We start from the raw sequence: 22751 nt of genomic DNA, 5'->3' as shown, positions 1-22751 counted from the left end.
ACCTATTCAAAAAAGTGTCTCAGAGAAGGAGTGCTAATCTAGAATCAGGTCCCTCAACTCCAGTCATCGTACTCGTAGTCTGTACGCCAACTAGATGGATATGTCCCATTGACATCAGCACAGTGATTATTGTAATGAGGAATATAGGTCTGCAACATGGATGTTGAAGTGCTGGCTGTCATTTTGAACGGTTTTAGTTGCTCAGCATGTCTGCCTCATCCTTTTAGGTATTGCACATCGATCCCTAGAAACAAGACAAAATTAGCAGTTTCTCTCTCTCGCTCTCACTCTGTGTGTGTGTGTGTGTGTGTTTGTGGTTTCCTGCATTTAGGCTATATCTATCCTCCTCGGTGTGTGTCCGTGGGTTGGTTGTTAACTTCCCCTGACCTATAACCTCCTCAGCACTACATCAGTACTAATGGAGAGAAGATGACCTCTACAATACACATAGCCACATAAGAGAGAAAATAAACAGAAATAATGAGAAAGATTCTCTCTCAATTCATTTCAATTCAAGGTGCTTTATTGGCATGGGAAACATATGTTAACATTGCCAAAGCAAGTGAAGTAGATCATATACAAAAGTGAAATAAACAATAAAAATGAACAGTAATGTAATGTAATGGCTTTCGTCGTCGGATGAGGAAGAGTAGTCGGACCAAAGTGCAGCGTGGTAAGTCTTCATGTTTGTTTATTGAACTGAACATTAATACAAAATAACAAGAGAATAAATGAAACAGAAACAGTCCTGTAAGTTGCAAACACTAAACAGTGTCTTCTCTTGAGAGCCAGGTCTGCCTACGGCGGCTTTTCTAAATAGCAAGGCTATGCTCACTGTTTCTGTACATAGTCAAAGCTTTCCTTAAGTTTGGGTCAGTCACAGTGATCAGGTATTCTCTGTTTAAAGCCAAATAGCATTTTGGTTTTCTCAGTTAATTTGTTAATACTTTCCAATGTGTCAAGTAATTCGCATTATGTTTTCTAGTGATTTGGTTGGGTCTAATTGTGTTGCTGTCCTGGGGCCCTGTGGGGTCTGTTAGTGTTTGTGAACAGAGCCCCAGGAAAGACTTGCTTCGGGGACTCTTTTCAAGGTTCATCTCTCTGAAGGCGATGGCTTTGTTATGGAAGGTTTGTGAATCGCTTCCTTTTAGGTGGTTGTAGAATTTAGCGGCTCTTTTCTGGATTTTGATAATTAGCGGGTATCTGCCTAATTCTGCTCTGCATGCATTATTTGGTGTTTAACGTTGTACAGAGAGGATATTTTTGCAGAATTCTGAATGCAGAGTCTCAATTTGGTGTTTGTCCCATTTTGTGAATTCTTGGTGGGTGAGCGGACCCCAGACCTCACACCCATAAAGGGCAATGGGTTCTATAATTAATTCAAGTATTTTTTGCCAGATCCTCATTGGTATGTCGAATTTTATGTTCCTTTTGATGGCATAGAAGGCCCTCCTTGCCTTGTCTCTCAGATCGTTCACAGCTTTGTGGAAGATACCTCTGGCGCTGATGTTCAGGCCGAGGTATGTATCGTTTTTTGTGTGCTCTTGGGTTACGGTGTCTAGATGGAATTTGTATTTGTGGTCCTGGCGACTGGACCTTTTTTGGAACACCATTATTTTGGTCTTACTGAGATTTACTGTCAGGGCCCAGAATATCTAGGTGCTGCTGTAGGCCCTCCTTGGTTGGTGACAGAAGCACCAGATCATCAGCAAACAGTAGACATTTGACTTCAGATTCTAGTACGGTGCTGCAGACTGTTCTAGTGCCTTCGCCAATTTGTTGATACATATGTTGAAGAGGGTGGGGCTTAAACTGCATCACTGTCCACCCCACGGCCCTGTGGGAAGACGTGTATGTTTTTTGTCAATTTTAACCACACACTTGTTGTTTGTGTACATGGATTCTATAATTTCTTATGTTTTTCCCTTAAGACCACTGCCCATCAATTTGTATAGCAGACCCTCAAGCTAAATTGAGTCGAAGGCTTTTTTGAAATCAACAAAGCATGAGAAGACTTTGCCTTTGTTTTGGTTTGTTTGTTTGTCAATTAGGGTGTGCAGGGTGAATACGTGGTCTGTCGTACGATAATTTGGTAAAAAGCCAATTTGACATTTGCTGTGATAATGCAGGGGATTTTCCCAAGGATGCTGTTGATGCATATCCCATGTTTTCTGTTTGACATTTTAGATTTGACAGGGAAGCTGAGAGGTCAAATATACTGTTTAGATTTTCTACTGCTAAGTTTACACCTTCACTATTACAGTGGAACGTTTTGTCCAGGAAGTTGTCTAAAAGGGATTGAATTTGTTGTTGCCTAATTGTTTCTTGGTAGGTTTCCACACTACTTTCCTTCCATCTATAGCATTTCTTAATATTACTCAGTTCCTTTGGCTTTGATACCTCATGATTGAGTATTATTCTGTTCAAGTAGACTGTGATTTTGCTGTGATCTGATAGGGGTGTCAGTGGGCTGACTTTGGACACTCTGAGAGACTCTGGGTTGGAGTCAGTGATAAAGTAGTCTACAGTACTACTGCCAAGAGATGAGCTATAGGTATACCTACCATAGGAGTCCCCTTGAAGCCTACCATTAACTATGTACATACCAAGCGTACGACAGAGCTGCAGGAGTTATGGCCTGTTTTTGTTGGTTATATTGTCATAGTTGTGCCTAGGGGGGAATATGGGGGAGGGAATGCTGTCACCTCCAGGCAGGTGTTTGTCCCCCTGTGTGCTGAGGGTGTCAGGTTCTTGTCCGGTTCTGGAATTTAGGTCACCAAAGACTAGTACATGTCCCTGGGCCTGGAAATGATTGATTTCCACCTCCAGGATGGTGAAGTTGTCTTCATTAAGCTATGTGGATTCCATTGGGGGGATATAGGTAGCACACAGGAGAACATTTTTCTCTGTTAAGATTTCCTTTTGAATTTCTAGCCAAATGTAAAATGTTCCTGTTTTCATTGATTTAGTTAGGTCTGTTCTATATCAAATTAGCATTACCTCTGAGTCCCTTCCCTGTTTCACACCTGGTAGTTTGGTGGATGGTACTACCAGCTCTCTGTAACCTAGAGGGAAACCAGTGGGTCTGCCTCCTCTATACCATGTTTCTTGTAGGATGACAATGTCTGTATTTCCAATTTCTTTGATAAAGTCCAGGTTCCTGCTCTTTAGGCCAAAGGCAGATGACCTCAGGCCTGGGATATTCCAGGATGAGATAGCGAAGACTTTGTGTTCCATATAGTGTCCAATGTTGTGGGTTGTGTGGTTTTGTCTCAGGCCAGTAAGTGTGAGCAGAAACTGCTGAGCATCTGTGGTACATTCCATTGGCTTGGGCTAGTGTAAGAGTGGGGGTTGGGCCTGTTTGCCAGCTCACGGCCTGGGCGTATATGAGACTCTCTTTGCGGGAGTGGGGGCATTCGATGGGAAGGAGGGTCAAAGGTCTGATCTGAGGGGGCCTAAATGGGGTGTGGGCATGGTTGACTTGGGGGGTGTTGATTTCTTGGGGTGGAGGTGTGGATGGGGGGGTCTGGGAGAGTGTATTGCTAGTCTGGGCGGGGTGTCTATTGATCTGTTGCTCCTGTGTGAAGTGTTGGGGCTGTGTTTGAGAGTGATGTCCTTTAGGGTCTGGGCGAAGGTGGGCACTGCTGCCTTGTATAGGTGGACCTGGTCGTAATGGCTGTTCAAGTCCAGGGTGGAATGGTGGGTCAGGAAAACATTTGGTTTTGAGGCACAGTCACGAGAAATACTTGCTTACCCGCTGTATGGTAGCAGGGTGGAAATAACCACTTGTGCGTTGGTGAAAGTAGAAGAAGCTTTTCCAATCACTCCCTTGAGTGTTGTGGCCACCGTTTCCTGCTGTGCTCTCAGGTCGTTTGTGCCTGTGTGTATTATTATGTGGCTGGGTGACCCTAGTTGGTCCTCAGACAGAAGGTCTAGGCACACTGGGTGTCTGGACACCAGAGTTTAGACACTCTGTGTTTGGGAAAAATATTTTTTCTTCTATATATTTCCCGTTTGAATCCATAAGGAGTACAATCTGTGTCTTGTGTATGTCCTCAGTGTGTGTGTGTATGTGTGTGTGGGGGGGGGCTGTCAGGAGGGCTATCAGGGTGGCTGACGGGGGGTGATGAGAGGGGATGGGATCCCCTGGGCTTGGGCTTCTTCATTTGTCTGCCCCGCTGAGTTGTCGACGCTACGGTCAGGGTCTGGGGTGGACTGTTCTGCTGTGCTGTCGAGACTTTTGTTGGGAGCTGAGGTGGGTTGTTCTGCTAGCTTCTCTGCTGGGGTGGTCACCTCTTTGTCACACGCCATCCCACCCTCTCCTCCAGCAGTCTGATCCTCTCCTCTGGTTCTCTGTTCTTCTCCTGCTCCTGCTCTTTCTCCTGTAGATGTTGTCTCACTACAGTCTAGAGTGCAGATATCTCTCTCTCTACCTCCAGTTCTCTAGGTCTAGTTAACTTCTTATGGCTGGGGGCAGTATTGAGTAGCTTGGATGAATAAGGTGCCCAGAGTAAACTGCCTTCTACTTAGTCCCAAAAGCTAAGATATGCATATTATTAGTAGATTTGGATATAAAAACCTCTGAAGTTTCTAAAACTGTTTGAATGATGTATGTGAGTATAACAGAACTCATAAGGCAGGCAAAAACCTGAGAAAAAATCCAAACAGGAAGTAGGAAATCTGAAGTTTGTAGGTTTGCCTATCCAATATACAGTGTCTATAGAGTCATATTGGACTTCCTAAGGCTTCCACTAGATGTCAACGTCTTTAGAACCTTGCTTGATGCTTCTACTGTGAGGGATGAGGAAATAAGAGCTGATTGAGTCATGGGTCTGGCAGAGAGTTAGCTGCGTTCTATCGCATTTCTACAGACAAAGGAATTCTCAGGTTGAAACATTATTGAAGATTTATGTTAAAAACATCCTAAAGATTGATTCTATACATCGTTTGACATGTTTTTACGAACTGTAATGGAATTTATTTACTTGGCCTGCGCGTCATCAATTTGGATTTTGGAAGTAAACATGCGAAAAATAGGAGGTATTTGGACATAAATTATGGACGTTATCGAACAAAACAAACGTTTATTGTGGAACTGAGATTCCTGGGAGTGCATTCTGATGAAGATCATCAAAGGTAAGTGAATATTTATAATGCTATTTCTGACTTCTGTTGACTCCACAACATGGCGGGTATCTGTATGGCTTGTTTTTGTCTCTGAACGCTATACTCAGATTATTGCATGGTGTGCTTTTTCCGTAATGTTTTTAAAAAATCTGACACAGCAGTTGCATTAAGGAGAAGTTCATCTAAAGTTCCATGTATAATACTTGTATCTTTTATCAATGTTTATTATGAGCATTTCTGTAAATTGATGTGGCTCTCTGCAAAATCACCAGATGTTTTGGAGGCAAAACATTTCTGAACATAACGCGCCAATGTAAACTAAGATTTTTGGATATAAATATGAACTTCATCGAACAAAACATACATGTATTGTGTAACATGAAGTCCTATGAGTGTCATCTGATGAAGATCATCAAAGGTTAGTGATTCATTTTATCTCTATTTCTGCTTTTGTGACTCCTCTCTTTGGCTGGAAAAGTGGCTGTGTTTTTCTGTGACTAGGTACTGATCTAACATAATCAGATGGTGTGCTTTTGTCGTAAAGCCTTTTTGAAATCGGACAATGAGGGATTAACAACACGTTTATCTTTAAAATTGTGTAAAATACGTGTATGTTTGAGGAATTTTAACGATGAGATTTCTGTTGTTTGAATTTTGCGCCCTGCACTTTCACTGGCTGTTGTCATATCGATCCCGTTAACGGGATCTCAGCCATAAGATTAAGGGGGTGTTGTTGTGCTGGACTGTTGCCTGGGTCTGTGCTGACTGGAGTGTAAATCACCTACTGTTCCAGCTCCACCTGTCTTACCTCCAGCTGGGTGAATGTATCCCTCATTTCAATGAGGGAGTAGTACTCTTTGCTGGGAGGTTGACTTTCCACTTGGGGTTGCTCATCTGTGGGTTTATGTAATGAAGAGGTCTGGTCTGACCCACTCGGGGTGGGGGTATCTTTCTCAAGGGAGAGCTTCTCCTGCTGAGCTATTTCTTTGATTTGTTGAAAGTCCAGCTGAAACTGTTTGGGGTTGCCCTGTACCAATACTGTTCCCAGACTTATAGAGATTTGTATTAGCTGACTCAGAGTCCTCGTTGTCTAGTATCCTGAGTTTCCATCCATCGGTAACACCCCCCCCCAACAGAGGGGTAGTGTGTTAATATGGCACTGTGCCATGCAAGGGGATGGTCTGCGTGGAAGATAAGTTTGCTTATTGTTCCATTTTTATAATAGTCAGCAAAAAGTGTCTCTTGATTTTCCATAAGGAGCTTCATTGTGTACTCTTTTCGTGTCTTATTACTTTTTACATACAGAGGGTACTGTATTTCAATTACCTCTGAACATTGGGAGGGTGCTTCTAATGCAGCTCCATTGGGATGGGGCTCTCCTGCCATTGTTGGGCTCAAGGGCTTTGACACCTCTCACTTGACACGCCAGTGTTAATTGAAGTTGTATCAAGCTTGGTAGCCTTAACTTAGCATTCAAGCCTTAGAAAGTAAAATATGTCATTGTAGTGTTTTTTTTCTTGGCTTTTGGAATGAAAATATAGCTTCAGACGAAACATTACTCACTCAGTTCCAGGTTGGATGGTGTTTTCAGGTCTCTGTTCGCCAGAGCATTTTGCTGTATAGCTTGGGAATAATAATCGTCAATTCCATAATTCGGTCAAAAATCAGGTTGTAGGTCTTGAGTTTTGATTTGGAGGGAAGGTTATGTTGTGGAGGGTAGTATCCTGTATATGTCCTTGCCAACAAAAAAATCCTAGTTTATCTAATTCTAAATCGTTCTCTTTTTAAGAACATGATGAAAAATGCAGGAGCTCATCAGCTCTTGACCTCTCTGTCTCTCTCTTTAAAAAAGTGGAAAATGGTATAAAAAAAGACGGCAATATCAATCACTGTTTTAAAAAGAAACATAGGACGTGGACATCTGAAGAGAGAAAGAGAGAGGAAGGAGAGAAAATGGGGAGGGCGAGAGCCATGACACTGCTGACATGATAGATGAGTTTACAGAAATCTGAGGAGCAAATTAAATAATTTTTTCAATGCTGTGCACTCTGTCCCACACTTTCTCTCCTTATCCTCTCTCTCCTTGTCTCTCCCCCTTGCTTACTTCCTTCTATCCTCTCCTTTCTCTCTCCCCTCTCCCCCCGTTCATGTCTGTCTTTCTCTACCCATCACTCTCCTTGTCACCGCCCCTCCCCATCTCTCGTACTCCCATCCCCGTCTCTCCTCGTCTCTAACCAGTAATGACCATTCATCAACATTACAGGGAGCTGTCCCTTTCAGCGCGGCCTGTTCGTTATTGCAGCCTGTTCAGGGCTCGCCTTTCCTCGCCTCTCTTCTTCTCTCCTCTTCCCGCCACCCCCCACTCCACTACAGTCTGGGGGGGATTCCTCAACCCTTGTCTGTTCAAATGACCGCCATTTTTCACCACGCCAGAAAGGCCCCGTGGGCGTCTCAGATAATGTCTGGTTGGACTCTGCACTACCTTTCCATCCCCTTAAACTCACTGGTTATTAAAATGGTAGAATTAAATGTGTTTTGTTGGTGGATATCTACTGTGGACACACAAATATGCTCTGTAGCCTTGTTTTTATGTTATGTAAGAGATAAGCAATGGAATATAGATTGGACAATTTCACTTTTTCGGTATAGCCTTTAGCCTTGGAATAAATAGATAAAAACGTTGGTATTCATTACAAGTACACACACACACACACACACACACACACACAAACCATAAAGGAAACTGTAATGTGTACTATTGGATGATACAGTTGTTGCTCCACTAAAGGTTTTGTGATTATGCTGCGGTTTAGTACGGTACCCTGCGTCACTACTTCATTGCTCCATACCAGCGCAAGGGAATGTTAGAGCACTGGTTATGCTTTTGGGTCTAAAGGTGCTACTATGTCTCTGAGGTACTGTAGCCTACTCCCGACCGATCACGTTGTACAGCGCCTTAGTGGCGTGGGGGTCTGACACTGCATCACAGTCCAAACTGACGCTGATTCAATACCTGTGCCGGCCTTTACTGGGAGATTCCTGAGATGACTGTAGGTTTTTAGTTCCTCTCCCTCTAAAAACACAAATAAATAATTCTAGGTAACAAACTGGCTTTATTTTTTTTGTCTCACCCCATGTTGAAGAATGGCCTTTTCTCGCTCATTTTCCGTGAAAACGAAATAATCTCCGAAATACTGTTATTTTTAAATAAAGTTATTATTATTATTATTATTAATTTAGAATTATATAAAAGCCCCTTGGAAATTCTCACAGATATATTATTAACCCTGTTATTAGCAGGACAATATATAATGGTCATATCGGTCATGGCTCCCGAGTGGCGCACAATGGGATTATCTTGCAGTTCTCCAGCTGTATCCACTGAAATAGCGGTGAGCTGTATCACATCCGACTGTGATAGGGCGGCACACAATTGGCTTAGCATTTCTCTCCCTCTAAAAACAGAAATAAATGTTTTGGCCTTAACAAATATTATTTTAGGCCTTTATTCAGATTACACTCACTTTCATTTTTTTAAAACTAAATAACCTCCAAAATATTGTTATACAGTTGAAGTTGGAAGTTGACATACATCTTAGGCAAAAACATTCCTGACATTTAATCCTAGTAAAAATTCCCTGTCTTAGGTCAGTTAGGATCACCACTTTATTTTAAGAATGGGAAAAATAATAGTAGAGAGAATGATTTATTTCAGCTTTTATTTATTTATTCACATTCCCAGTGGGTCAGAAGTTTACATACACTCAATTACCTCAGTACCTCCAGGCTCTGATCAGGCCCTACACCCAAACAAGGGCACTGCGTTCATCCACCTCTGGCCTGCTCGCCTCCCTACCACTGAGGAAGTACAGTTCCCGCTCAGCCCAGTCAAAACTGTTCGCTGCTCTGGCCCCCCAATGGTGGAACAAACTCCCTCACGACGCCAGGACAGCGGAGTCAATCACCACCTTCCGGAGACACCTGAAACCCCACCTCTTTAAGGAATACCTAGGATAGGATAAAGTAATCCCTCTCACCCCCTCCCCTGAAAAGATTTAGATGCACTACTGTTCCACTGGAGGTCATAAGGTGAATGCACCAATTTGTAAGTCGCTCTGGATAAGAGCGTCTGCTAAATGACTTAAATGTAAATGTAAATGTAATTAGTATTTGGTAACATTGTCTAAAAACTGTTGAACTTGGGTCAAACGTTTTGGATAGCCTTCTACAAGCATCCCACAATAAGTTAATTTTGGCCCATTCCTCCTGACAGAGCTAGTGTAACTGAGTCAAGTTTGTAGGCCTTCTTGCTAGCACACACTTTTTCAGTTCTGCCCACAAATTTTCTATAGGATTGAGGTCAGGGTTTTGTCATGGCCACTCCAAAACCTTGACTTTGTTGTCCTTAAGCCATTTTGCCACAACTTTGGAAGTATGCTTGGAGTCATTGTCCATTTGGAAGACCCATTTGAGACCAAGCTTTAACTTGCTGACTGATGTCTTGAGATGTTGCTTCAATATATCCACATAATTTTCCTGCCTCATGATGCCATCTATTTTGTGAAGTGCACCAGTCCCTCCTGCAGCAAAGCACCCCCACAACATGATGCTGCCACCCCCGTGCTTCACGGTTGGGATGGTGTTCTTCGGCTTCCAAGCCTCCCCCTTTTTTCTCCAAACAAAACAATGGTCATTAAGGCCAAACAGTTCTATTTCTGTTTCATCAGACGAGAGGACATTTCTCCAAAAAGTATGATATTTGTCCCCATGTGCAGTTGCAAACTATAGTCTGGCTTTTTCATGGCGGGTTTGGAGAAGTGGCTTCTTCCTTGCTGAGTGGTCTTTCAGGTTATGTCGATAGAGGACTCGTTTTACTGTGGATATAGGTACATTTGTACGTGTTTCCTCCAGCATCTTCACATGGTCCTTTGCTGTTGTTCTGGCATTGATTTGCACTTTTCGCACCAAAGTACATTTATCTCTAGGAGACAGAACGTGTCTCCTTACTGAGTGGTTTGACAGCTGCGTGGTCCCATGGTGTTTATACGTGCTTACTATTGTTTGTACAGATGAACGTGGTACCTTCAGGTGTTTGGAAATTGCTCCCAAGGATGAACCAGACTTGTGGAGGTCTACAACTTTTTTTCTGAGGTCTTGGCTGATTTCTTTAGATTTTCCCATGATGTCAAGCAAAGAGGCACTGAGTTTGAAGGTAGGCCTTGAAATACATCCACAGGTACACCTCCAATGACATCATTTTGGGGGATTTTCCCAAACTGTTTAAAGGCACAGTCAACTTAGTGTATGTAAACTTCTGACCCACTGGAATTGTGATACAGTGAATTAGAAGTGAAATAATCTTTCTATTAACAATTGTTGGAAAAATGACTTGTGTCATGCACAAAGTAGATGTCCTAACCGACTTGCCAAAACTATAGTGTGTTAGCAAGAAATGTGTGGAGTGGTTGAAAAACTAGTTTTAATGACTCTAACCTCAGTGTATGTAAACTTCCGACTTCAACTGTATATAAGTTGATGGCACAGTCATATAGCCCGGCACCTACATAAAGCTGAGTGACTCACTCATTCATGACTTTGGATCAAAATAAAGAGGTACTGTACCAACATTATTTCTGATAGTCTTTAATAAAGAAATGTTTTGTTTATCCTAACCTGGACACCATATACAGTATTATAATAGCCATTATGGGCTATTAGCAGGACAATATACCTTATCCAATATTCCAACACCTCTCTGTATTTTGATACTTTGTGGATGGGGCCTCTCGAGTGGCGCACCTGTCTAAAACAATGCAGTGCAAAATGTAGATGCAGGTTTGATACCCGGCTGCCACCGGGAGACCCATGAGGCAACTTCTGGTTTTAATTTAGAGTCCTCCAATCCTCTATATGTAATTATTGGTAAAGAGTCATGTTCAATTTTTCATTTTTCTTGGAATAGAAACACCATAATATTAATAAAATTAATTAAGCAAAATCTCTTAAAATCAGTCCCATATACTGTGTTCTTCCAAAAAATTCTCTAGTACAGCCACTATTTAAGGCTATCAAATGCTTCTCAAAGATGCCCTCTGGTGGTCAAACTAGCACTAACTAGCATTAATGGTAACAGTGGTTGACACTTAAACAACGTGCCATAGAATTCTGTGACACCATGTAAGCTGTGCTGCGGTATGCTGCAACTTTTAAAGGACAAACCCCTGTATACACAGAGGCACCGTATTGATCCACTGTGTAGTCCTGTGTTATCAAGGTGCTTCAGGCTATATACTCTGTATTTATGTGGCTCTGGACATCCATCGTTAAGCATCTTATTTGTGCCACTAAAAGGACGAGACAACAATGAACATTCTGTGGAATAATGTACAGGCTTATCTACTGTGCGGGGAATGTGTGTGCAATGGCTCTTAAAATATGTGTGTGAGTGTGTATGACAGAGCTAGTCTTAGGCTAAACACACAAACACCAACGCACGCACACACACACACAGTTTTAGTGAATGTCCTGCCGGTACGTATTTCATGACATGATTAAGGTTCCAGGAATCACGGAACATCGCATCCTTCCCTTTATTCAGTTGACAATGTCCTAATACCACCAAACACGTATCTCTCCTGCAGAACAATTGTTGATGTGCAGGCTTCAATGTGAAGTAACATAAAGTAGAGCAGCCATTATCACCAGAATTGACCTTTGACCCCTTGAAAATTGCTTTAAAACCTAACATCTGGGATGACATCCACCCGTACATTGTTCATCCCCCTATCAATGTTTGACAAAGCCTGGATGAAAGCATATAACAAGCAAAGAACATCTACTAGTAGTAGAAACGTCAATAACAAAGCATAGGTTTCCTCTATCCATTCCCTCTCCTTCTATGATGACTGTTAGATCATACACAGTACACTGAACAAACCTAGAAACGCAACAATTTCATATAAGGAAAAGAAATGCATTAGGCCCTAATCTATGGATTTCACATGACTGGGAATACAGATAAACATCTGTTGGTCACAGATACCTTTAAAAAAAGGTAGGGGCGTGGATCAGAAAACCAGTCAATATCTGGTGTGACCATCATTTGCCTCATGCAGCGCGACACATCTCCTTCACATGGAGTTGATCAGGCTGCTGATTGTGGCCTGTGGAATGTTGTTCCACTCCTCTTCAATGGCTGTGCGAAGTTTCTGGATTTTGGCGGGAACTGGAACACGCTGTCTAACACGTCGATCCAGAGCATTCCAAACATGCTCAATGGGTGACATGTCTGGTGAGTATGCAGGCCATTTTTTAGTTTCCAGGAATTGTGTCCAGATCCTTGAGACATGGGGCCGTGCATCATCATGCTGAAACATGAGGTGATTATCTCGTCATGGTATCTCTTCGAATTCAAATTGACATTGATAAAATGCTATTGTGTTCGTTGTCTGTATCTCGTGCCTGCCCATACCATAACCCCACCGCTCGCCCACACGCCGCCATCTGCCCGGTACAGTTGAAACCGGGATTCATCCGTGAAGAGCACACTGCTCCAGCGTGCCAGTGGCCATCGAAGGTGGTTACGAAGTTTATATTTTTGTTCAATATATTTTGATATTCAATTTTCTCCGCCCCCTGCACTCCACCTTTGCATCGCCTCTGACCTCAGGGTGGAAGCAAATAGAAAAGGAATCATCACCTGTCATCTTGGTGATAATAGAATTCTCTAGTCTCCGCATCCCCCCTCCCTCCGCCCAAGGCCCTGTCTGTTAAATAACATCTCAGGTTCCACGCAGTGTATATTTAGTACATACATTACGGTCTGAGCACATACGTATGTTGTTTGAAAGTATTATGGATGTTAGAGTCAAGGGAAACAGGTTGTGATGATCAGGAGTGGAGTGTTTAGTTTCTGACGCTATCTCTCTCCATCCCTCTCTCTATCCCTCTCTCTATCCCTCTCTGTATCCTCCCTCCATCCCTCTCTCTATCCCTCTCTGTATCCCTCTCTGTATCCCTCTCTCCATCCCTCTCTGTATCCCTCTCTGTATCCCTCCCTCCATCCCTCTCTCCATCCCTCTCTGTATCCCTCTCTCTATCCCTCTCTCTATCCCTCCCTCCATCCCTCTCTGTATCCCTCTCTGTATCCCTCTCTCATCCCTCTCTCTATCCCTCTCTGTATCCTCCCTCCATCCCTCTCTCCATCCCTCTCTGTATCCCTATCTGTATCCCTCCCTCCATCCCTCTCTCTATCCCTCCTTCCATCCCTCTCTGTATCCTTCCTTCCATCCCTCTCTCTATCCCTCTCTCTATCGCTCCCTCCATCCCTCTCTCTATCCCCCTCTCTACCCCTACTAGTATATATCACCATCTCCCTGTCTGTTTATTTCTATTTCACTGTTTCCCTCTCCATTTCTCGCTTTTGTCTCTCTTTGTTCATATCTCTATCCCTCACTCTGTGTCCCTCTCCAACCCTATTTCTCTCTCTCTTCATCCTTCTTGCACTGATTCACTGTAGCTTTCTCTCTTCCAGGTGGTTTACCCGGTTTGTAATGACAAAAGGGGGGTTGCATCCCAATAGGCTCACCGATCAACAATCTGATAACACTTTCATAGCTTCCCTTTCTATAAAGAAAATAAACACACAATCCCATTTGGTTTTGTACTCAGCTCTAATAGCTTTGCTCTGCCCTTCATATTGGAGATTGATCTCCCCCCCAATTGTAAAGTGTGGCCGTGTCATTATGGTAGCTGTGTTTTTATGGGCGGGAAGCAGAGAGGAGAGATGGAGAGGCTGTGGATTCACAAAACACTTAATATTGGTGTTAATGACCTGGGGGTAGAGAGTGGTAAGCGTAGCAGCATGAGGGGATATGAGAGAGACGGAGAGAGAGAGAGAGAGAGAGAGAAGAGAAGAGAAGAGAAGAGAAGAGAAGAGAAGAGAAGAGAAGAGAAGAGAAGAGAAGAGAAAGAGAGAGAGAGAGAGAGAGAGAGAGAGAGAGACTAATATATTCAGTGCAGTGTTCCTGCCCACGACTGCAGTGCTGCCATCAGGCCATCGACACGACACACTCATAAAGACCATTCATCAAATCGATCTCCTGCCGTTACCTTCAAACGCTGAAAAAACAGTACCCAAACTGCAGACAGGAAAGACAGGGAGCGTCTGTCCTCAGAGAGAACCTGAGCCAACAGAGAGAGAGGGGGAGAAGAGCGGGAGTGACAAGGCTGACCCACTATCAGAGGCAGAACAGTGGACACTGACTGGGGACCTCTAAGGATTCTGACGAGTCACACTTGTCCTTGGAGGAGGAGGAGTGGAGGAAGAAAGTGAAGAGAGTGTGTAGGGAGAGGAAGAGGAGTGAGACAGAGTAGGTAGAGGAGGAATAGGACAGGAGAAGGGAGAGGTAGAGGAGTGAGACAGAGTAGGTAGAGGAGGAATAGGACAGGAGAAGGGAGAGGAAGAGTAGTGAGACAGAGTAGGTAGAGGAGGAATAGGACAGGAGAAGGGAGAGGTAGAGGAGTGAGACAGAGTAGGTAGAGGAGGAATAGGACAGGAGAAGGGAGAGGTAGAGGAGTGAGACAGAGTAGGTAGAGGAGGAATAGGACAGGAGAAGGGAGAGGTAGAGGAGTGAGACTGAGTAGGTAGAGGAGGAATAGGACAGGAGAAGGGAGAGGAAGAGGAGTGAGACAGAGTAGGTAGAGGAGGAATAGGACAGGAGAAGGGAGAGGAAGAGGAGTGAGACAGAGTAGGTAGAGGAGGAATATGACAGGAGGAGGGAGAGGAAGAGGAGTGAGACAGAGTAGGTAGAGGAGGAATAGGACAGGAGAAGGGAGAGGAAGAGGAGTGAGACAGAGTAGGTAGAGGAGGAATAGGACAGGAGAAGGGAGAGGAAGAGGAGTGAGACAGAGTAGGTAGAGGAGGAATAGGACAGGAGAAGGGAGAGGAAGAGGAGTGAGACAGAGTAGGTAGAGGAGGAATAGGACAGGAGAAGGGAGAGGAAGAGGAGTGAGACAGAGTAGGTAGAGGAGGAATAGGACAGGAGGAGGGAGAGGAAGAGGAGTGAGACAGAGTAGGTAGAGGAGGAATAGGACAGGAGAAGGGAGAGGAAGAGGAGTGAGACAGAGTAGGTAGAGGAGGAATAGGACAGGTGAAGGGGAGGAAGAGGAGTGAGACAGAGTAGGTAGAGGAGGAATAGGACAGGAGAAGGGAGAGGAAGAGGAGTGAGACAGAGTAGGTAGAGGAGGAATAGGACAGGAGGAGGGAGAGGAAGAGGAGTGAGACAGAGTAGGTAGAGGAGGAATAGGACAGGAGAAGGGAGAGGTAGAGGAGTGAGACAGAGTAGGTAGAGGAGGAATAGGACAGGAGAAGGGAGAGGAAGAGGAGTGAGACAGAGTAGGTAGAGGAGGAATAGGACAGGAGAAGGGAGAGGTAGAGGAGTGAGACAGAGTAGGTAGAGGAGGAATAGGACAGGAGAAGGGAGAGGAAGAGGAGTGAGACAGTAGGTAGAGGAGGAATAGGACAGGAGAAGGGAGAGGTAGAGGAATGAGACAGAGTAGGTAGAGGGGGAATAGGACAGGAGAAGGGAGAGGAAGAGGAGTGAGACAGAGTAGGTAGAGGAGGAATAGGACAGGAGGAGGGAGAGGAAGAGGAGTGAGACAGAGTAGGTAGAGGAGAAATAGGACAGGAGAAGGGAGAGGAAGAGGAGTGAGACAGAGTAGGTAGAGGAGGAATAGGACAGGAGGAGGGAGAGGAAGAGGAGTGAGACAGAGTAGGTAGAGGGAATAGACAGGAGAAGGGAGAGGAAGAGGAGTGAGACAGAGTAGGTAGAGGAGGAATAGGACAGGAGGAGGGAGAGGAAGAGGAGTGAGACAGAGTAGGTAGAGGAGGAATAGGACAGGAGAAGGGAGAGGTAGAGGAGTGAGACAGAGTAGGTAGAGGAGGAATAGGACAGGAGAAGGGAGAGGAAGAGGAGTGAGACAGAGTAGGTAGAGGAGGAATAGGACAGGAGAAGGGAGAGGTAGAGGAGTGAGACAGAGTAGGTAGAGGAGGAATAGGACAGGAGAAGGGAGAGGAAGAGGAGTGAGACAGTAGGTAGAGGAGGAATAGGACAGGAGAAGGGAGAGGTAGAGGAATGAGACAGAGTAGGTAGAGGGGAATAGGACAGGAGAAGGGAGAGGAAGAGGAGTGAGACAGAGTAGGTAGAGGAGGAATAGGACAGGTGAAGGGAGAGGAAGAGGAGTGAGACAGAGTAGGTAGAGGAGAAATAGGACAGGAGAAGGGAGAGGAAGAGGAGTGAGACAGAGTAGGTAGAGGAGGAATAGGACAGGAGGAGGGAGAGGAAGAGGAGTGAGACAGAGTAGGTAGAGGAGGAATAGGACAGGAGAAGGGAGAGGAAGAGGAGTGAGACAGTAGGTAGAGGAGGAATAGGACAGGAGAAGGGAGAGGTAGAGGAATGAGAGAGAGTAGGTAGAGGGGGAATAGGACAGGAGAAGGGAGAGGAAGAGGAGTGAGACAGAGTAGGTAGAGGAGGAATAGGACAGGAGAAGGGAGAGGAAGAGGAGTGAGACAGAGTAGGTAGAGGAGGAATAGGACAGGAGGAGGGAGAGGAAGAGGAGTGAGACAGAGTAGGTAGAGGAGGAATAGGACAGGAGAAGGGAGAGGAAGAGGAGTGAGACAGAGTAGGTAGAGGAGGAATAGGACAGGTGAAGGGAGAGGAAGAGGAGTGAGACAGAGTAGGTAGAGGAGGAATAGGACAGGAGAACGGAGAGGAAGAGGAGTGAGACAGAGTAGGTAGAGGAGGAATAGGACAGGAGGAGGGAGAGGAAGAGGAGTGAGACAGAGTAGGTAGAGGAGGAATAGGACAGGAGAAGGGAGAGGTAGAGGAGTGAGACAGAGTAGGTAGAGGAGGAATAGGACAGGAGAAGGGAGAGGAAGAGGAGTGAGACAGAGTAGGTAGAGGAGGAATAGGACAGGAGAAGGGAGAGGTAGAGGAGTGAGACAGAGTAGGTAGAGGAGGAATAGGACAGGAGAAGGGAGAGGAAGAGGAGTGAGACAGTAGGTAGAGGAGGAATAGGACAGGAGAAGGGAGAGGAAGAGGAATGAGACAGAGTAGGTAGAGGGGGAATAGGACAGGAGAAGGGAGAGGAAGAGGAGTGAGACAGAGTAGGTAGAGGAGGAATAGGACAGGAGGAGGGAGAGGAAGAGGAGTGAGACAGAGAAATAGGACAGGAGAAGGGAGAGGAAGAGGAGTGAGACAGAGTAGGTAGAGGAGGAATAGGACAGGAGGAGGGAGAGGAAGAGGAGTGAGACAGAGTAGGTAGAGGAGGAATAGGACAGGAGAAGGGAGAGGAAGAGGAGTGAGACAGAGTAGGTAGAGGAGGAATAGGACAGGAGGAGGAGAAGGGAGAGGAGAGGAGGAGTGAGACAGGAGAAGGGAGAGGTAGAGAGGGAGGAATAGGAGAGGAGGAGGAAGGAGAAGGGAGAGGAAGAGGAGTGAGACAGAGTAGGTAGAGGAGGAATAGGACAGGAGAAGGGAGAGGTAGAGGAGTGAGACAGAGTAGGTAGAGGAGGAATAGGACAGGAGAAGGGAGAGGAAGAGGAGTGAGACAGTAGGTAGAGGAGGAATAGGACAGGAGAAGGGAGAGGTAGAGGAATGAGACAGAGTAGGTAGAGGGGGAATAGGACAGGAGAAGGGAGAGGAAGAGGAGTGAGACAGAGTAGGTAGAGGAGGAATAGGACAGGAGGAGGGAGAGGAAGAGGAGTGAGACAGAGTAGGTAGAGGAGAAATAGGACAGGAGAAGGGAGAGGAAGAGGAGTGAGACAGAGTAGGTAGAGGAGGAATAGGACAGGAGGAGGGAGAGGAAGAGGAGTGAGACAGAGTAGGTAGAGGAGGAATAGGACAGGAGAAGGGAGAGGAAGAGGAGTGAGACAGTAGGTAGAGGAGGAATAGGACAGGAGAAGGGAGAGGTAGAGGAATGAGAGAGAGTAGGTAGAGTGGGGGAATAGGACAGGAGAAGGGAGAGGAAGAGGAGGAGACAGAGAGGTAGAGGAGGAATAGGACAGGAGAAGGGAGAGGAAGAGGAGTGAGACAGAGTAGGTAGAGGAGGAATAGGACAGGAGAAGGGAGAGGAAGAGGAGTGAGACAGAGTAGGTAGAGGAGGAATAGGACAGGAGGAGAGAGGAAGAGGAGTGAGACAGAGTAGGTAGAGGAGGAATAGGACAGGAGAAGGGAGGACGGAGACCTGCAATCAGGGAGGTAGAGCCATATGCTGGATGTCAGTCTCCCATCAGGCACCATTCACCCCCCCGGTACTAGCATGAACCCAAAGGCTTAACTCGCCATAGTGTATTATTCTTCACCATAACACAGGTCTGTTTACAGCGACAGAAAGGGTGAACACAGCATGCTAGTAGATACCATAGACTTCCAGTTACTGCGCTAACGCCAGTTAGCATTGGTGCGCGGAACGGTCTCTAATTTCCTTCATTCTGGACACAGAGACCAAAATGGTATCTACGAGTTCATCTGTCTCTGGAGAAGTAGATAAAGGTTCTCAGTGCCAAAATCCCAAAGTATCCCTTTAACGGTTTAAAGGTTGCCTGGAGAGTAAGCACACACACATCTTTCTCTCTCAGAGTACCCTGAACGCGTATAGGTTATTTTAATGGCTAGACCACCTCCATCCAGAGAGGTTTATAAAATGCTACCGTGTCCATAATGGTCGATGAGGAAACCTTTTCTGAACGGCACTCAAACCTGACATGGACCTAATATGCCACTGAGCTTTTCACTCTGAAGGACACAAAGCTGTGAAGGAAAGGGGCTTTTTTATTACAGTCAAAGATAATACACCTCTATTATGGCCAACTGAAACTGTTCCCTAAGAGTAGTGGTGTTACATTGAAACATGTCCCCCATGAGATTCAATGGCAATTTATATTGTGCCCCCATTTTGGTTTCAGTAATGGTCAGTGGTATGTTTATTTCAATCCCAAATATGGTTCAGGCACGTCATTTTATCCATATCGGTTTCTCCATGGGAGGCCCGTCACCCTGGTGTGCCTGTGACCACTTCACCCCAGGGACTTGAATCTAATCTAAATTCTGGAGGGTGAAAATGTGTGGGTGGAGAGAGAGAGAGAGAGAGAGAGAGAGAGAGAGAGAGAGAGAGAGAGAGAGAGAGAGAGAGAGAGAGACAGAGGCTGAGGATGTTCCTTTTGTAGAGCCTATTCTTGATCCGCAAACAACTGACCATTGGATGAGGAAACGAGTGTATAGGATCCATACTCTCTGACTAAGCTGTACCACGTGTGCGTATGTTGGTGTGTGCGTGCATGCGCCGATGCGTATGTATGTACGTAAGTGTTTTATCCCTTTTCAAAACATTCAGCTTATAGGGGGTATCTATTGCATGGACTTAAGGACCAAGGTCTTTAGTATGACATTGGAATATAATGCATAGTGTGAAACAGAGATAATGACTAAACTCTATATACCCTCATAAGCCGCTCTTCTCAGTCCCTCCTCCAAGCTCCCAATTAAAAGAAAACAAGTGGCTTCTTTTTTTTTCTCCATAGGCAATCTCAATCCCTCTGACTTTTAATTCAACCATTTGCATTTGAACCTTTGGGCGCATGCTGTAAAGTGGAACTGACAGCATTTTAGCAACATTAAATCTCATTAAAATCTCTTCATTGACACCCCCAGGAGAAATGTCATAATCTGACAAGCGAACCGATAGATATGGTCATTTTCAGCTTTTCATAACTTCTTAGAATGTTTGGGAATTACGTATACTAAGGCATTTGTGAAAATTATATAGCAATATAGAGTGGCAAAGTGGCCGTGCGCTTGGACAACTAATAGACACTGCTGTGAATAAAACTAGTAAGTAAACCTATCTGTCTCGTCCAAGAGCAGAGTCTACACAGACCGGTGTGCTATAGCCAATCAGAGCTACAGCAGGCCTTTATACAAACAAGCCATTTGCCACAGAGACCGGTGTGCTATAGCCAATCAGAGCTACAGCAGGCCTTTATACAAACAAGCCATTTGCAACACGGGCCTGGCATCATTCACTTTGAACTGGACTGTGTGTTTACAGGGGTAGGGCCTGTCATCATTCACTTTGAACTGGACTGTGTGTTGACAGGCAGTTGCAACAGCATAACTTTAGATCATTGGAACACATTCACTAAAAGTCACAAAATACACCTGAATGGATTTCTGAAAATATGTCAATACCACAGGAGTCCTCTTACATTTAGGAACTTTACTGTCCTATTGATGAAACAACCATGAAAAGGTAGGCTTCATCAACAATAATCAGATCAACAACTAACGTTAGTTCTAGCCAGAGCAAGATGAGCTAAAATCTAACGAAGAACATTAAACACTCAAACTTTTTCGGCTAGTTGCCCGTCAAAATCGCACTGATAAACAATGGGGAATTGTAGCCTACTCGTCTTTCTGCAGCTTGCCTGCCAATGCACGCTTGTCCCAACCAAGCACCCAAGCTAACTGGCTAAAGTTGCTAGCTAGCTACTTCCAGACACAAATGAGAGAACACCTCACTCTGACCATTTTACTCGCAGTAGCAGAGCTGGTTAGAGCTGGTTAGACTGTTTACATGTTATCTAGAACGTTCTTGACTAACTATAACTTTGTCTGCCTACGTTTACTGACACGGGTCATATTCAGCGGGTGCTCTGGCACACTCAGACCAGAGTGCCCTTAAAATCGATGTAGAGTGACCAGAGTGAATTTGCGAACTCAAGAGATACGATAACTGGGCAACAGTCGTTCAAGATCTTGCCAGCTAACCAAATGACACCTGTATCTCTAGCTGTGTACAGCCACCGAAAACAATTTGAGGGGGAAAGTCACTCACCCAATCCTCCAATCGCATGACAGGACATCATCATAGCAGCTAGCTAGCTGGCTAATGTTAGGCTGTGTTTTTAGCTTGCTACATAAATAGCCTATTAGCCACATTATGACTGACTTGTGAACATTGTCCTTGCTAGTTTGATTGTAGTGACATTTCCAGTCTTAGTTACATTCGTCCGTTTTGGTCCAGAATATTGAGTCATGGAAACTGAAACAGTGCTTTCCGAATGGAGGCAGCAAACAATGTACCAGGACAGCTGTGATTTACAACCTGATAGCAATATTTGTTTGGAAATGTATTGGTGAATTATAATAAACGTGTTTATTTGTTATAGTAAACATGAAACATTGAACTGCAACCATCTATCCTTCCAACAATTCCTTTGTGTGTGCCATCGAATGTTGTGTCAAATAGAACCGACTTTTAAAACCTTTTATGAAGTTGATTTTGTGGCATGAACTGGGAATTTGATATTTTGGACTGATATTATGATTGTCTGTTTGTTTCATATTTGCAAAGTAGTTCAACGCTGTCAGTTCCACTTCAAAGTCAATTAAAAAGTGATTCTACACATTGTCTGATTCTACACGACTTGTCAGTTGCCTTGGGTATTGTATTTGTGGTAAATGCCGTCACACTCAGACAAACAAAATCACACATAGATATGCGTACACACTAGCAGGCAGGCAGGCAGACTACACACACGTGCGCATACACACGCACACCCAAACACACAACCTCCCGTCCACACAGACACAGTTCCACTTACCACACACACACTCTCTCTCACTCCACCCGATAGGGCCTACAGAGCGCACTTGATTTCTCCATATATATACTAGGCGAAACACTAGACTAAATCTATGAATCTATGACGGAAATGCAGTCTCACATCAACTAGCGGTCATAGAGGAAAGGAGAAAGGAGAACCAAGCCTGTGAGAGCAAGCAGGAGCATAGGCATGTCAAACAAAATATAGACAATAGACAAAGGTTGCTTATATTGGTGGAGTAATTCTGGAATTATATTGTTTTGGCTGAAATGCTTCATTAACTGTGTGTGTGTGTGTGTGGTGTGTGTGTGTGGTGTGTGTGTGTGGTGTGTGTGTGTGGTGTGTGTGTGTGTTGTGTGTGTGTGTGTGTGGTGTGTGTGTGTGGTGTGTGTGCGCACATGCATTTGTGTGATACGCGCACCACACATGCACACATCTTCATCTCCTGTGGGAAATATGCTGTGTTAATACAATATTTGCCATTAGGCCATATTACATGCTCCCATATTCCATTGAAATGTGTTTCTCTTTGGTTCTGAGAGCATTGTGTATAATGTGGCACCAAGCTGTGGTATTCAGCAGAACAATCGAAGCCTGGCATCTCTCTCTCTCCCTCTCCCTCTCTCCCTCTCTCCCTCCCTCCCTCCCTCCCTCCCTCCCTCCCTCCCTCCCCTCCCTCCCTCCCTCCTCTCTCCCTCTCTCCCTCCCTCTCCCTCCCTCCCTCCCTCTCTCCCTCTCTCCCTCTCTCCCTCCCTCCCCACCAGTACCATCCTGCTTTTATAATATCATTATTAACACATTTTCAATGATGTGAATGCCACCGTTCTTTTGAAGATGCATGCCTATCCCCAGGCAGATGGCTGCTGTTATGGTGGGCTGCTGCTAGGGAAAGCATCCCTTATATGAGTTATGAGCCTGGCGAACGCAGCTCTTCCAGATAGGAGAGGGGGTTAAGAAT

At 44.8% G+C, this 22751-nt stretch overlaps 1 protein-coding gene across 2 annotated transcripts in view; it reads right to left on the bottom strand.

Annotated features, from left to right (window-relative positions):
* LOC115114339 (ephrin type-B receptor 1) overlaps positions 1–22751 on the bottom strand; it is a 341327-nt gene that overhangs the window by 199053 nt on the left and 119523 nt on the right. The gene's annotated exons all lie outside the window — the stretch shown is intronic.

The sequence above is a fragment of the Oncorhynchus nerka genome, linkage group LG9b, assembly GCF_034236695.1.
Source record: "Oncorhynchus nerka isolate Pitt River linkage group LG9b, Oner_Uvic_2.0, whole genome shotgun sequence".
Taxonomy (NCBI): domain Eukaryota; kingdom Metazoa; phylum Chordata; class Actinopteri; order Salmoniformes; family Salmonidae; genus Oncorhynchus; species Oncorhynchus nerka.
This window is presented reverse-complemented; position numbering and strand designations above follow the sequence as displayed.